A 17,438-nucleotide genomic window follows, 5' to 3' on the forward strand; every position below is an offset into this window, starting at 1 on the left:
CTGTCTGACCAACATGGAGAAACCACGTCTCTACTAAAAACACAAAATTAGCCAGGCGTGGTGGTGCATGCTATAATCTCCGCTACTCAGGAGGCTGAAGCAGGAGAATCGCTTGAACCCGGGAGGTGGGGGTTACACTGAGCCATGATGGCGCCATTGCACTCCAGCCTGGGCAACCAGAGTAAAACTCCGTCAATAAATAAATAAATAAATAAGATCTCGTGAGACCCATTCACTATCACGAGAGCAGCGCAGGAAAGACCCACCCCCATCGTTCAATCATCTCCCACAACACGTGGGAATTATGGGAGCTACAATGTGAGATTCCGGTGGGAACACAGAGCCAAACCATATCGTGAGCTAATTTTAAAACCTGATGCTTGAGTAAGTGTCATTTAAAATCTCTATTATTCATTGGATGATTTGGCAGCAGAGAACAGGCAGGTAATAGTTTTTTTAGAGTTATCAAAGACGTACTGTGTGAGAGTCAGATCAAACAAGGCTTAGACCAGTTCAAATCCAATAAACACTAATTCAGTCCGACATGTATTATTTATCTTAACTCCGATAACAAACATATCATTTAAATGTGTTAAAGTTATAATAGATACACTTTTGAAATCGAGTAGATTAAATCCTAAAGGCAAGCAGGAGGACATCAGAATTATCTACTTCCCAGTCACTTTATGCTCGCTCCCCACCAACACTAACACACACACACATTTGCCACTAGAATTTCGACAGTTGTCTTAAAAGCAGAATGTCTGGTCCCTTGTATACAGCCTTTTCTTTTGTTCTTTGTAACTTTCCTTATTGACCCTGAAATCTTACTATGCACAAGTTTTACTAAATAAGGTGTCATATAGAAAATTATAAACATTTTACTTCATGGGTATTTAGGAGATTTTGAATATCAATTTTTGATGTTCTAAATTCAATATTAATTTTCAGTGTAAAATGCTTACCGCACAGATTGACTTTATCCACTAGCTTAGCATTAAATGCATGTCACTTCCATTGAACCTCAAGGTGTGTAATTGACTTCCGGGGTAATACAGCTGATGAAATAAAATCTTATATTTTTAAAATTTTTATTTATTTTTACAATGTTCGTAGGCATGGAAAACATATGTTTAAGACTCACTTAAAATACAACAATTAGCCTTGTCTAGAATTTTGCTAGCTTACACATTTCCTTAATGTAATGAAAGAATTGATTCATTTTGAGTTTAAAGATACTTTTTATGGACAGACAAAAAGGCTACTTTTTGTCAGTTAGGACCTATCTAAGCATGCCACTGTTATATATGAACAAAAGGAGAATTTACACATTATAAAAATCTGGCTAACCTCCGTTAAAAAACAAAGATTGTGTTTCACTTAGGGTCTAATTGTGCTGTCACTTGTTGTCCTCCATGTCCTCTAAAGCAGCCATCTAAACTTCTAAGAGTATGGTAATAAAAGATTCCTTGAAGATGAGACTAGAAATAAAAATTTGGCTTTCCACTACAACAAAAATCAAAATAATAATTTATTACTACTATTTCACATTTCTGTCTTACGTGTGTGCAATTTAATTATGTATTAACATACGTGTTACCTTGAAAAACATTATTGTAACCTTTAGCTTAAATTTATTGATATAAAGTGAAGTTCTTCACACATAAAAAGATTTCAGTCATTTAATTAACAATTATATAAACCTAAATACATTTATGTTTTATCGTGTTCTTATAAATTGAGATATAATACATAATTGAATGATAGAATGTTCTAGTTTTTTTTTTTTTTTTAAATGGCTTTCAAAATATGTTCACACCTTTTTAAAATTTTGTTTTAGTTTCCTACTCTCACAATCCATTCTACTGTTTTATTTCTTTTCCACTTTAGGGAAAGCACAGTGACACAGAAGGAAATATAGAAGGCCCCAAAGTAGAAATCTTGGATTTTTAGACCCAGTGTTCCCCTAACTGCTTAAAGTGTGACCTCAGGTAAGTTTCTCATCCTCTCTGAGCCTCAGTTTTTTGTCCACCTAATCACTCAGTCTAGATAATCTTTGTGGTGTCCCTACTGATGCAAATGTTTCTCTGCTATGAATCTCCTAAATCTGAGATCATCCAGAAACAGGGATTAACATGAATAATTTAATGCAGGCAATAAGAGAAAGAAATATTTAAGAAAAAACAAAATTATTGAACAACTATTATTCACTTCAAAAATATTTTCATCAGAAGGTTAATATGTAATGTCATTGTACCCATGACTTTTAAAATATATTTCAAATTTAATCATACTTTTAATCAAAAGTTTTCTTCCTAGACAATTGGAAATTTCTCATTGCATTTAGATAATTCATTATATGGCAATTCAATTATAAACTGGTTTAGTAGAAATTTTCCCTTGGAACAAAATGTTTTCAAATTAATACAAGAGCAAGATAATTATTGATGCTAGGTCGAAGAGCAGATACAGCACATTAAATGCAGACAAAGAAGCAAGAATCAATAGTGTTGACTCCACATGAAGCAAAATAATTAGAGATATATACTTACAAAAGGAATAAACAATAGAGACATGATTATTTATCTTTGATTGATGAGTAAAGTCCTACAAGAACTTTATCCGCAGTATAATTACCTTCTTTTCCTAAAACTTTCATTTTGTATAAAGAAAATATGCAGGGAATGAAATCTGAAGAAAGCTGGTCTTTCTGATTCTCTACGCTTAAGTAACGATGACCTAAGTAGAAAAATTAGAACGATTCAGGCCAGTAGCCAGTAGCATATTCAGACTTTCCTTTAGCCTTGACACCTCTTGACTCCAAAGGGAAGTCACAAGTTCAGGCAAGTAGTGGATTTTAAATGGTCTCATGTGTCAAAGAGGTTGAATGAGCAGACTTAAAGTTGAAGGTAGCATAAAAAGATAAGGAGAACCATATGATAAGAATTTTAACAAAACTGAATTTTTGATCATATTAAATAAATCAAAAACCCAAGGTATTTTATATCATCCAGAAAGTAGAAGGCATATGTTAACTAATTGCCAGGAGTATATGTTAATGAATGTATGCATACAATTATAAAAGTAAAGTTATTCTAAACTCTTTAACTCATGTAAGGGAAAATGTCTTTTTTATTCTGTCAAATAAAATTATTTGCAGACTAGAGTTAGGAGATAATTATTAAAACATCTAGGAGGCTTGCCTCTAAACCCCATCTCATAAAAAGGTGCAGCGACTTCATATGTAAAATAACAGAAGGTAAAATTTTTGGAGGATCTTAACTTCTTATTTTACTTAAAATTAAATGTCCAAAAATACATATATTAAATTTAGAGAATCAGCATCTCCGCACTAGTCATGATTAAGGACAAATCCACCCACTTGATAGTGTTCCCACTGAGTTAGTGAAACATGCAAGCAAAATGTTGATTACACACCTGCAAGCGCTTTCCAGCCTATGCAGTCCTGCTAGACTGCTTTGTGGTCATGGTTACTGCAATCAAAAACACCTATAAGAGGACAGGTAGAAAAGTTAATGCTTAGTAAAACACTAGTTACTTCATCCCCATCACGAAAAATATTCTGTTTATACAATTCTCATTAATTTAGTGTAGCACAATTGCCATTTGTATTAATAGAAGAAAGATTTAAATGAATAAAGTTTTTTTCAGTGTGCCAAATGAATAAAAGCCAAGGGAGAACATCATTATTGTTTCACATTTCCATTAACCTTAAAAAGTCTCAAGAAACCAACTGTGTGTTTGAGCACCAGAATATGTAGGTTTTAATTACAAGATGACTCTATTTGGTATTTTAAACTTGTTACATGCTTTTACTTAGGCCGTATACTGACATCAACACTTAGGAAGAAGTAAGAGTGCAATGAGGACAAAACCTGTTACAGGAAAAGGAATTGATACGAGGCCTGGAAAACAAAGCAAATAGCAATGGTCAGATGTTGAAGGAATAGGAGATATACTAAGAGGAAAAAAAGTATTTATTATATCAAAATGATATATATTTTATATATATATCAAAATGATATATATTTTATATATATATCAAAATGATATATATTTTATATATATATCAAAATGATATATATTTTATATATATCTCAAAATGATATATATTTTATATATATCTCAAAATGATATATATTTTTTATATATCTCAAAATGATATATATTTTTTATATATCTCAAAATGATATATATTTTTTATATATCTCAAAATGATATATATTTTATATATCATATATTTTTATATATTTTATATAATTTATATTTATATAAATATATTATATCTTTTGAATATATAATTCATAATATACTATTTATATAATTTATATTTATATATAAATAGATATACATTTACAGTACTTCTCATTTTTAAATTTTTTAATCATGGTTTTCAAGAATAATTTGAAAGATTGGGCTCTTTCAAAAGAGTTTGGTGAAATTAACAGCAGACATATTTATAGGAAGAAATTAATGTCTATGACAGCAACTAACACATTAGATGATACCAAGATGCCATGTAGCATTCTAAGTTTCTTACATGTACAAACTCATTTAATCATCTCAACAACCCTAGAAAATAGGTGGAATTATTATTTTTGCTCTGAGATCAAAATATTGCTTACAACTGCACTGAAGTAATCAGAATAGGGGAACAGGCATAACCCACATACCAGCTTTCATATCTACATACTAACCTTTCCTGTTTGTTTCCATAAATGACTCTCTGTGCTCCTATAAAAATTAAATCCTCCTTCCACTTGTGACTAGAACTGGGCAATAATAATCCTATCCCATCTCTTCCATAGCCTCCACCTCTCCTGCTCTACTGAATCATTTTCATCTGCATGCAGCCATGCTATTACTTTTTTGTCTCATCTTTATTCTAATTATTTCAACAAGCTATTTCTATTTATTTTCTCCCCTTTGAAGTAAAACTCAATCGAATTCACAATGTTTAGTCCTTTTATCCATTCTTTCTTAAACCCATACTATCCACATCTAACCCCTACTCCATTAAAATATTCTTATTAATTGCCAGCAATAGCCTCTATAATGCTAAATTTAATGATCATTTTATTTGGCCCTTGGGTATCATTTGTCATGGTTGATCACTCTCTCTTCGTTGATAGACTCACTTGACTTGATCATACTCATAAAAGCAGCATTTAAAAAGATGAAGGAAGGAAAGTCCAGTACAGAACATATAGTTTTCAGATAAAGCAATTTGACTTATGTAAATACAAAGGTATTCGGTGTCATCATTAAAATTTGTAGTGTCTAGGACAAGAATATCACCAGGGCCCGCTTTACCGTATGTCTCAATATTTAGAAGTTATAAATTGAGTTTTAAAAAACTGTGAAATAAACAAAATATATTATGTCTTTATCCTGGCTTAAATGCTTTTTTTTTTTTAATTTTTTTTAAAAATTATACTTTAAGTTCTAGTGTACATGTGCACAACGTGCAGATTTGTTACATATGTATATATGTGCCATGTTGGTGTGCTGCACCCATTAGCTCATCATTTACATTAAGTGTATCTCCTAATGCTATCCCTCCTCCCTCCCCGCTCCCCACAATAGGACCCGGTGTGTGATGTTCCCCTTCCTGTGTCCAAGTGACCTCATTGTTCAGTTCCCACCTATGAGTGAGAGCATGAGGTATTTGGTTTTCTGTTCTTGCAATAGTTTGCTGAGAATGATGGTTTCCAGCTGCATCCACATCCCTACAAAGGACACGAACTCATCCTTTTTTCTGACTGCATAGTATTCCATGATGTATATGTGCCACATTTTCTTAATCCAGTCTGTCACTGATGGACATTTGGGTTGATTCCAAGTCTTTGCTATTGTGAATAGTGCCGCAATAAACATATGTGTGCATGTGTCTTTATAGCAGCATGACTTATAATCTGGGTATATCCTCAGTAATGGGATGGCTGGGTTGAATGGTATTTCTAGTTCTAGAACCTTGAGGAATCACTACACTGTTTTCCACAGTGGTTGAACTAGTTTGCAGTCCCACCAACAGTGTAAAAGTGTTCCTGTTTCTCCGCATCCTCTCCAGCACCTGTTGTTTCCTGATTTTTTAATGATTGCCATTCTAACTGGTGTGAGATGGTATCTCATTGTGGTTTTGATTTGCATTTCTCTGATGGCCAGTGATGATGAGCATTTTTTCATGTGTCTGTTGGCTATATGAATGTCTTCTTTTGAGAAGTATCTGTTCATATCCTTTGCCCACTTTTTGATGGGGTTGTTTGTTTTTTTCTTGTAAATTTGATTGAGTTCTTTATAGGTTCTGGATATTAGCCCTTTGTCAGATGAGTAGATTGCAAAAATTTTCTCCCATTTTGTAGGTTGCCTGTTCACTCTGATGGTAGTTTATTTTGCTGTACAGAAGCTCTTTAGTTTAATTAGATCCCATTTGTCAATTTTGGCTTTTGTTTAAATACTTTTATAATAACAACACTTCTTTCGTTGCTTTATTTTTCTGTCCTAAACTGTGTTTTTTTGTTTCTTTTTCTTTCTACAAAGACCTTGATTTTTATTTATTCTCAATTATCAAAATGATTGTTGCAACAAAAAATTTTAATTGTATTTAAAATGTGAGTATATGTTTCTTGAAAAACAAATTGAACACAATGGGACACATTGGAAAAATAAAATTATTTATATATTTCAAAAACTATTTTATTGTAATCTAAAACATAGCTTACTGAAATTTATATTAATATTAAAAATTAAAAATAAAAATTTTAAAAGTTAATATTTAGATCGAATTTATTTAAATAAATCTGGATATTTAAATTCATTTGGGAGAATTAAATACATGTTAGTAAACTATATAAAAATATTATTCAGTATACAATTACTTGTCAATGTAGAAAATTATTACTATTCTTCACACACCTTCTATCTAGGCCCCCCAGATACACAAACATAAGGGTAATTCAAGTTAATTGATACGGCCGGGCACGGTGGCTCAAGCCTGTAATCCCAGCACTTTGGGAGGCCGAGACGGGCGGATCATGAGGTCAGGAGATCGAGACCATCCTAGCTAACACGGTGAAACCCCGTCTCTACTAAAAAATACAAAAAACTAGCCGGCTGAGGTGGCGGGTGTCTGTAGTCCCAGCTACTTGGGAGGCTGAGGAAGGAGAATGGCATGAACCCGGGAGGCGGAGCTTGCAGTGAGCTGAGATCTGGCCACTGCACTCCAGCCTGGGTGACAGAGTGAGACTCCGTCTCCAAAAAAAAAAAAAAAAAAGTTAATTGATACAAAATATTTCTCAGTCACCATGTGCAAATCCTACAAGTGCAGTGCAAATTCTTGATTACATTCAGAACTACTTACTGGTCCATGAACAGAAACAAACAAGAAGATTGTATCTACTATTGAGAAAACACATTTTGTTTTGCACAAATCTATTGCATTCATGTTGAAAAGTATTTGACAAGTTAATTTGTCTCCTCAGTTCCACTAATTCAACTATCTTTCCCTACACTCCTACCAATTGTCTGTTTCAATGTCAGCATAGGTTAAATCCACAAACTATCCCAGCAATGAAATCTAGTCGTCCTGTTTTCCAAGGATATGAAGTAAGAAGTATAGAGAGAAGTACTCTGGAAATAAGAGAATATTAGTAACCAAAGAACATCGATGTTTTAGGATTCTGAGTAGTGTTGTTCTAGTTCTGGGTACCTGATCTGAAGAAACCAATGTTTCTGTACATTCTTTACTTAATTTGTTTTAGATGTTTGCAAATATGCAAGGCCCTCTATGGAGGCCAGGACAAAGGCCTTTAATGCCTGGATTCATACCACAATTCTATGAATTATTATCAGTTATTATTGTATTAAAGTTATTAAATGTGTCATTAATGTATGAAGCATTACTATAATAGGCACCACTGATTTATAAACTGTAAGTTTTTAAAATTTTCATAAATGAGACTGAGAAGTTACACAGGAAAACAACAAATTGGGATGTGGACATCCATTCTTAATTAATACCACAACTCTGGTTTTATTAAATTTAGAGAAGGAACTTTTTACTCATACTTTTTGTTTGCTTTTTAAAATATTGCTGGTGAAAAATTATTTAAAAAGTATTGTAATACACAGTAGAGTATAACTTGGAATAAACTACTTGAGATTTACAGACTAAAATGCACTGCAAAAATTGTAAACTTTGGCCGGGCGCGGTGGCTCAAGCCTGTAATCCCAGCACTTTGGGAGGCCAAGACGGGCGGATCACGAGTTCAGGAGATCGAGACCATCCTGGCTAACACGTGAAACCCCGTCTCTACTAAAAAAATACAAAAATTAGCCGGGAGCGGTGGCGGGCGCCTGTAGTCCCAGCTACTCGGGAGGCTGAGGCAGGAGAATGGCATGAACCCGAGAGGTGGAGCTTGCAGTGAGCTGAGATCCGGCCACTGCACTCCAGCCTGGGGGACAGAGCGAGACTCCGTCTCAAAAAAAAAAAAAAAAAATTGTAAACTTTATATTCCTCACATTATGAGTTTTTAAAATACTGCATTTACTACCTTAAGTTTTTTCATAATAGAGAGTTTTTGATGTTGCAGGATTTGTACTTATATATTTTAAATTATAGTTTTAGTAGATACCATAAGGTATTCTTTAATTCCTTATCTCTCAAAGCAGCTGCATCTTTCTGAGTTCTTCGAATTGAATTGGCATTTGAATCAGAATATAGACCTTTAATTTCTCAGCTATTTCCATTATTCTTTGCCCTGCTAGACACCAAAGTTTAAAATGTTAAGAAAAGAAACAAGATATGAGTCTAATGAAATTTGTTTAAAGCAAGAATAAAACCCTGAAAACAATGCATTGTCTATTCATATTGTTATCTGTCGGAAACCAAAGGAAATGCTTAGCTTGTATTGCTTAATTTTAAACTATAGATCTTCAAAAGACTGATTCAAATTTGCAATGAACTTGGCATCCCTAAATGAAATACCTATAAAAATTGCGGGAAAATTGTGGATGACGTACCTGGGTACTATAGCAGCAGGATGCGAATAGAAAGAGCGCAAACCCTTAGAGGGACATTTGGCTAATAATAGTCTTGTTAATTTGGAAACATGTAAGTCTAATGATTAGTCAAAAAATATTTAGCATAAATTTTTACATTTATCCTAGGTGAGATTTGAGAATCTGGTGGAAAGGGTGAAAAGGCCATAAGATCAGCAATCACCACTTCTCATGAAAAAAAGATCATCATTAACAATACAAGCAAGTTATGTCAACATAATTGACATGAACTTTACATGAAAACAAAGTTGTTTTGGGATCTAGCATTATAGACACCTAGCTTCTCTTCTTGTTAAAGATTTGAATGCTTGATCATTTGCTGTTACTAATTTTTTTTATATATTTTTATTTTCAGTTTTGCTTTTATGAAACAAGGCAATCAATGATATTCATTCCTTCTCCACCTTTCTCTTTCTTTTTTATATAAAAGAATTTAAACAAACAAGAATATTAGAAAAATAGAACTGTAGAAGTTAAATTGGAATTAACTTGAGAGATAATTTGGTCCAACATCCTCATTTTGTGTAAGAGAAAAAAAAAAAAAAAAAAAAAACAGAAGTAGTGATTTGAACATACTGCAGCTATTTATTTCCCCAGAATCATATCTGCAGCTCTAATTACTATCACTGGAGACTGAGTTTTAATTATAAGCCAAATGACAGTGATCAAGAAGGCCTTAGTGTTTCTCAGTTGGATCGAACTTTAAACAGGCTTCTTTCTGCCTCTAAGCCCCTGACCCTTGTGTTTTGTTTTTTTTTTTTTTTTTTCTTTTTTAAAGAGCATTTACTTTAGAAATCTTGTCATTGTAAATTCGTTCCTCTATTCCTTTGAGGTATAAATCATTTTAAAAGCTTCTTGCTAGTTTTACAACCCAAGAAAGTCTTTCTCAAAGACCTGGGAGGCATTCCTTTGACATGTAATGTTAAGGAAGACAGTGCCCCTATCTTCCAGTTTCTGTGGGAAAATCGGGGCCTAACTTCTGCAGGGAACTGCCTCCAAAACTACCTCTGCCAAAAAGGGAAAGTTTACTCTTCTTTTGGGTAAAGGCAGTAAGCAAACACCACAAATGGTCTATAACTCACCCTCCAACCTCAGCTTTTCAAAACTCCTAGCCCTTTGTTTTTGTTTCTTTGGTTACTGATACATAATAATTGTATGTATTTATGGAGTTCATGTGATATTTTGATACCTGCATACAAAGTGTGATAAATCAGAATTTTTAGGATATCTATCACCTCAAATATGTATCTTTCTGTGTGTTGGGAACATTTCAAATATTTTCTTCTAGTTCGAAATACAGAATAAATTACTGTTAACTACAGTAACACTGCTGTGCTATTCAACACTAGAACTTATTTCTTCCATGGGAAGGGAGGGGTTAAGAGAGGTTGGTTAATGGTCTCAGCCCTTTGTTTAAGCAGAGTTTAATTCAGACTGAGTTCTGCCTCTATCCACTGTTTCAATAATAATTCAATGACCTTGAATAAGGTCATCTTGCCTAATTAACTTTGTCTGGTGTAATTTATTCTTCAATAGCAGCTACATGCATTTGGCCAAATAACATCAGAGCATAGCATGCCTAGAAAGGTAATATAACTGATGAAATATTAATGTAAATGGGTAGGTTTGGGGGGGATAATGTGAAAGACACTGATAAATTTGGGATTTTTTTAAATACAAGAGAAGGTGAACAGATACTAAGAATGTCTCAGGGAAATGGAGTATCATTAAGAATACATTTAAAATCTCTCAACATGTTTGCCAACTTTGCTTTAGACTCTAGCATTATGGATGTTTAAATTTTCCTCTTTTGAAATACTTATAAATAACTATTTTGAAGTGTCCACATTTATGATATAACTCACATATTTTAACTAAGAAGGTCAGATTATTACATTTACCATAATATTTGCCTTTTCCTGTTGAAAAGATTTCATGTTGGGGAAATCCATAGTTAATCAGTTGTAGCAAAAGGTATATAGTTGTAATACAGTCATATCTAATCACAAGGAATTTCCTGAACCAGGCACCATCCTTAGTTGACACAAGTATAAATTTTAGTTAGACACTTAGATTTCTGAAAAATGAGTAATATGATTGAAATAGTTATATTACACACACACACACATTTAGCCTTCATGACTCATCTAGAAAAAAAATCAATATGTAAGGATAATAAAGATAAAAGATGTCATAAGTTAAGCCAGTATTCTGCCATTTTGTGTAATGATGAGGAGAAAACATCAATAATAGAACAAGAGTTAATGACTAACTCGTGTCGATACCATATTTCACTGTAGTTTGTTTGCAATTTACAATTATTCTAATTACAAGTCATTCACTGGTCCCTCCTCCCTGATACCAAGAAGCATGGCTAAATCTCAGATAAATTATAGCAAACAATGTACTTGCCTTTCATTGTATTTACCTTTCTCCCAACCTGTTCCCAAACCTCTCCTTAACTCTGGGGAAGATACAAAAAAGAACACAGTAGTTGCATATTTCAAAAATTTCTCATTTTTATTCATTACTTACTTGGGGAAATTTGCCTCATGAGATATTTGTTTACCAGATTCAGATAGAGCTTTTTTAAATTGAAGATGTCAGTCTTTACTAATGTAGTGGCCATATTCTATGTTTTGACAGCCTAACTTTTAACAAGTACTAGTATAGTAGTGAATTGTGTCACCAAATTAATTATAATTCAGTATGATTAACATGGAAATACAGAAAATCTAGGTATCTTTAAACAAAGAGATATTCAGGTTTCTACTGCCTACATATCCTGCGTTTCTTTCTGCTTTATTTTAATTCCCTTACATCCAAAGTTTGGGTGGGTGCATAAGGGCTTGGTAATAGCCATGAAAATATTTGGTTTCTTATAGACGTAACATCATTACCAGAGATAATAATGTTTACTTGAAAATTATGAATATGTGTTTATTTCTGTTATATATCAACTAATAACGTTCAATTCTTTTCTAGCAAAACCACATACAAATAATCATAAAGTGATCATACTTTTTTTTTGAGACAAATAATAGATACTGTCAGGTGTATCCATGGAAGGCATTCTACGGATGTTTAGAGATTCTTCGGCTTTTTAGCTCATACGGGAATAAAAACTAACAGGAAACAAGTTTATTCATGAAAAGCTGGAGGTACATGGATAGGTAGTAAAATATGGAAGAATGCTACATTTTATTCACATGCTTTTCTGATATTTTAATACATGTAAGTAATTAAAACTAAATGAGTATTAACTGAGCACCTTCATGCCCAATCAATGCATTTCTGGAAAGAACTCAATTAGTTTATAAAAGGTTAAAATAGCATAAAGAGAATACTTTTGTGGTGTTTCAAGTAAGGCTGTGATACCAACATTTTTATATTCATAGTTACAACATTATCTTGGTGGCTGTTTATTCAGTTGTGTTAAAATTTTCAAAGAAGCTTTTATTGTAGTTGTAAAACTTTTCATTATAATATTACTTTTAAAAACTATTTTAAACAAGAAAGATGAAATTTTAAAGTAAAATAATTTTTACCAAATACTTTGTTTTGTAAAATGTTTATATTTAAGCCCACTTTTATTGTATATATTTAAGATGTACAACGTGGTGTTTTGATACACATACACATAGTGTAATCAAATTAACATTTCAATCACCTTCAACAGTTACTTTTCTGGAATAAGATCCCCTGAAATCTACTCTCTTAGCAAGTTTTCAGTATACAATACAACATTCGTACCTATATTCCTCATGCTGTACATTAGAGCTCCAGATTTATTCATCCTACATAAAAGCAAGTTTGTCTCCTTTTCTACTTTTTATCTATTTCCTCCCCGTCTCCACTCCTGGTAAGACACTGATAATTTCAAATAAACAATCTCATAAGAAAATGATGAACTTTTGTTCTCTGATTAATTGAAATTTTCTTTTGAAATCTAGCGTTAGTTTTAAGCCCAAAATAGGGCAAAGTAAGTTTTTATACTATATTGCTGAAAACATAGCAGGCTAGCCAATGTTATTATCTCATTTTAGATATGCATATATTTTTGAAAATCCACCTGAAATAGCCATGAATTTTGTGTTTTACCTATTCATATGTTAGTGGGAGATACATAAAATGTAATCTTACATTATGTCTGTCTTTCCCTGCATTATAAACTGTTTCAAATTGAGGTTGATATCATACAAATGAAGTCCTTTGGTGATAAATAGGGAAGAGTTTTGGCAAAACTGTGCCCAAATCATGTTGTGTAGGCTGCGCACTGATTGCCTCAGACTAATCTTCACTCTATTGGTGTGAAGAAATTAACTGGGACTTAAATCTTCTTAAGAAACACTGGCTTTTGGGATTACATAATTCATTAGGATTCTGTGTTTGTCCTTTGTTTTGTAATCATAAGGTGGTTGCTGCATTGCTCTCCCTGTCACATGTAAATGATATGGAGGGCAGACTGGGGTGCCAAGACATTACCCAACTTATGCACTCACTTTGTTAACAAACGGAGCTCTCTAAGATGCTGTAGCCACTGATTCCAACGTTCTACACAGGATAGTAGGATGGTACCTAAATGTGCTATTAAAGCATGATATGTGAGCATTGTTAGCTGCTTGTAATGTCAAAAGTCTGAGCTGGAGAATCTATAGGCAGAGCTGTGACCCCCACAAACAGTAAATAATGTGGTGACCTAAGTACTTCATATTCTCTGAGACCAGATACTAGAGCCCAGGCCAGCAGGCCAGGCTGGAGATCTAAGAGTCTAGATACACAGAGCCTGACAGATGCTCTATCTCCATCACACTTCCCTTCCAAACTCTGGCAAGTGAACTTTCCTATTATTCTTTCCAGTGTGTTTGGTTCTCTCCTACAGGAAACACTTTGGATGAGAAATCCTAGAGAGGTAATGTGAGAGTATAATACATTTGAATATGTTGAAATATATGTTTCTACATTTATATCAAGATTGATGAAAGGTGGTAATTCTGACCCGTGGCACTCTCTGCGTTTGCCTAAGGAGCCCCTTTAACGTGCACTAGTCTCCAATTACAATCCTCCTCAAAGAAGTTAATGGGAAGAATACTAAATTTACCAATGAGGAATGACACAATTTGTTTTCTGTGAATTATGTGTAGATTCCTGGACATCAGCTTTAATCCAGCACTAAGATACTTTGAGATCCCAAGAGAATGGTTTCATTTAGATTCTCAGTGGGGCCGTCTTTAGGCCTTCTTGTGACATAATACTTACACTCCAGCAGGACTTTGATTATCTGAGTCAGCTGTATATATTATAAAAGCAAAAGCTACTTATATAAAAGTAATAAAGTAATTTTATTTAATCAGTTAATGAAAATATTTTTAAGTAACTGTGCCAGGTGGTAGCTTAACATTTTAACTTTCTAATTTAATTTACATAATTTAAAAAGAATGTGAAAAATTCCACATGACTCGACTTTCATGCCTATAAATTAGGCCCAGGCAATATATTCAGTGTTTAATGCCATTTAAAAACCATGTAGCTTTACTTTCATTAATTTACCATGTATATGTAAAACAATTCCTAAATTGCTTTTATTTGAAAGCTTGCCATTTTTCAAAAAGCCTTCAGAATTATATAAAGGTTGCAAGAATCGTTCATCGAAGTTCTGTATGCCTTTACGTATATTTGCCAATTTTCATCATTGTGCTACCTTTACCATATCTTCTCTTTTTCTCTTTATCTCTCCCTTCCTCCTCTCTCCTTCTCTGTATCTCTCTGACATTTCTGTCCTTTGGCTGAGCCATTTGAGAGCAAGTTACAGACATGATCAATTATCCCTTAATAATTCCACCTGTAAGAACAAGGACATTCAATCACATGTTTACAGTACAATTAACATGTTCAGGAAATTTAACATTGATATAATAATTATATCTAGTACACTATACTTCAACTTTTTTCAATTGTCCCAGTGATCTCCATATATATATATGTGTGTGTGTGTGTGTATATATATATGTGTGTGTGTATATATATGTGTGTATATATATAGATGGAGATCTATATATAGATATATATATAGATAGTATTTTTAGTTGATCCAGGATAATGCTTCTATTTATTTGTGGGTCTCTTTAGCCACCTTTAGCCATAAACAATTCCTCACCTTTTCTTTGTATCTCATAACACAGGCACTTTAAGGAGAACATATGGATTTCTCTTTGTTTTCATATGATTAGATTCAGATTATGCATTTTTGGCAAAAATTTAACATATATAATATCGCATTTTTTTAGTACAACACTTCGTGGGGGGGGGGGAGGGGGCGGAATAATGTCCCTGAGTCCTAGTTGTTGTGTCTTAATTTGATGTATTTAATTTAGGTGGCATCTTTTATATCAATACATTAAAAAAGCAGCCCGTATTCCATTCTCCATCACATTTTAACTGATGGTTTTGGCATTGATGGACTATTCTTGCCTGAAACATAAATAAAAATTTGGTACCGGGAGTTTTTTTTTTAATCTATTATTTTTACACCTACATTATTTATTTATTAATATACTTATAATCTCTATGGGTTCATAGTCATTGGATTATAATCCATTCTTTTTACAATACATTTCATGCTGAAATTGTCCCATAATTGTCTAGTGCAAACATTTTCACATTGACTTGAGTCCCTCCCCCTTTAATAGTATTTTCTTACTTTGTGGCATAATGAAGTGTTACGAGTTTACTTTGTACTTTCTCTGCCCCATCCTTTAAATCAACTATTTTTCAAAAATTACTTGTTCGCTTAAGTGAATAATAGTTTTGAGAAGCAAGATATAATTGCTTGATGCCTTAATGCCTATTGGGTTGGTATTGTACTTGGATCCTTTTAATAAAGAGAACTGTAGTTTAGTAGGTTGGTAGGAGGGTGGGTAGATAGATATATTGACAGATAGATTTTTAAAAATCATGTTTATAATGTTATCTTCAAATCTAAACTAACAGCACCAATTTCATCCTTGCCTTACTAGACCCCCCACTCCATATTTGTTTTTTCAGAACATGAATACTTGCTTCTCATAATGTCATACATTTATATTTGACATATATTTATGTATTTGCTTAATTTTACAACATGTATGGCCTTACTATACAGAAAAGTGTTAACATAGTGGGTTTAAATTGCTGCCCTTGAAAAGTTCTGCTTGTAAGATGAGCCCTTGGCTGGCATCTGGGAACCTGGATTTCAGGAATGCTCCTACCCTCCTCATGGTAAGAATTGCTCACTGTGTTTAAACTGTTTGAGTAAGCAATATGGTATATCCTGAATACCTACTTTCCTTCTAAGAGTCTGGAATTTTTGTACATACCAGGTAGAGGCCCCCTGTTTGACTTGGCCCAATAAAAACTGTGGGTGATAATTCTGTAACCAACTTCCCAGTTGAAAACATTTCACATGTTCTTGCTGGGGAAATTAAACACATTCTGTGTGATTCCACTGGGAAAGGACCCTTGGGAAACTGTCTGGTTTCCCCAGATTTGCTCCATGCAACTTCCCTGTTAGTTAATTTTGTTCTGTATCCTTTTGCTGTGAGTAAAACTTGTGCTAAATTCTGTGAATCCCCCTAGGGAATCATCAGACCAATAGTCTTGGGTACCTCTGATACGCCTGCAAACAGAACACCTCTAAGGAGAGTTTTTAAAATTATGTCTTTTTTTCCTTTCATTAGACTGAAAGTAGTCAGAAATAGATAGTCAGAAACTACCTTTTTTCTTTCTGTTTTGAAATAACTGGAAATTTACAAGAATGACAAAAAAAGAAAAAAAAAAAAAAGGACAGAGAGCTCTATGTACCTTGCACCAAGTTCCCTACAGTGATTGTATTTCACATAACTATAACAAAATATCAAAGAAGGGAATTGGCATTGGTATAGGGTGTGTGTGTGGTTCTGTGTGAGTGTAAATTCAGGTAACCACCATGACAATCAACCTATAGAACTATTTCTTCGACACAAAGTTCCCCTTCAGTAACTCCCTTCTTACCACCACCCCCATCATCACTAGAAGCACTGATCTGTTTCCCTATTTATTATTTTGTCCTTACGAGAATGCTATATAAATGGCGTCATATAGAGTGTGACATTTTGGGGATTGGTTTTTATTATACAGTAATTCAGGTGAGATTAAACATGATACTGCCTGTATCGGTAACCCATTCCTTTTTACAAAATAATTGCCTTGGGCAGTATGGCCATTTTAATAATACTGATTTTTCCCATCCATGAGCATGGAATGTTTTTCCATTTGCTTGTGTCGTCTCTGATTCCTTTGAGTAGTGGTTTGTGGTTCTCATTATAGAGATCTTTCACCTC

At 33.4% G+C, this 17,438-nt stretch overlaps 1 long non-coding RNA gene across 4 annotated transcripts in view; it reads left to right on the forward strand.

The window, feature by feature from the left end:
- The first annotated feature begins 292 nt into the window (after positions 1-292).
- Positions 293-17,438, forward strand: part of LOC105468268 (uncharacterized) — a 194,115-nt gene continuing 176,969 nt past the window's right edge. For 3 of the 4 annotated variants that reach the window (XR_011609911.1, XR_011609912.1, XR_979420.2), the window contains exons 1-2: positions 293-384; positions 1,891-1,991. This is a non-coding gene — a long non-coding RNA (uncharacterized lncRNA). Of the gene's footprint in view, positions 385-1,890; positions 1,992-9,189; positions 9,624-17,438 lie in introns of those variants that run through there. The other variant, XR_979419.2, reaches the window with a different exon arrangement.

This window comes from Macaca nemestrina, chromosome 11 (genome assembly GCF_043159975.1).
Source record: "Macaca nemestrina isolate mMacNem1 chromosome 11, mMacNem.hap1, whole genome shotgun sequence".
NCBI classification, from domain to species: domain Eukaryota; kingdom Metazoa; phylum Chordata; class Mammalia; order Primates; family Cercopithecidae; genus Macaca; species Macaca nemestrina.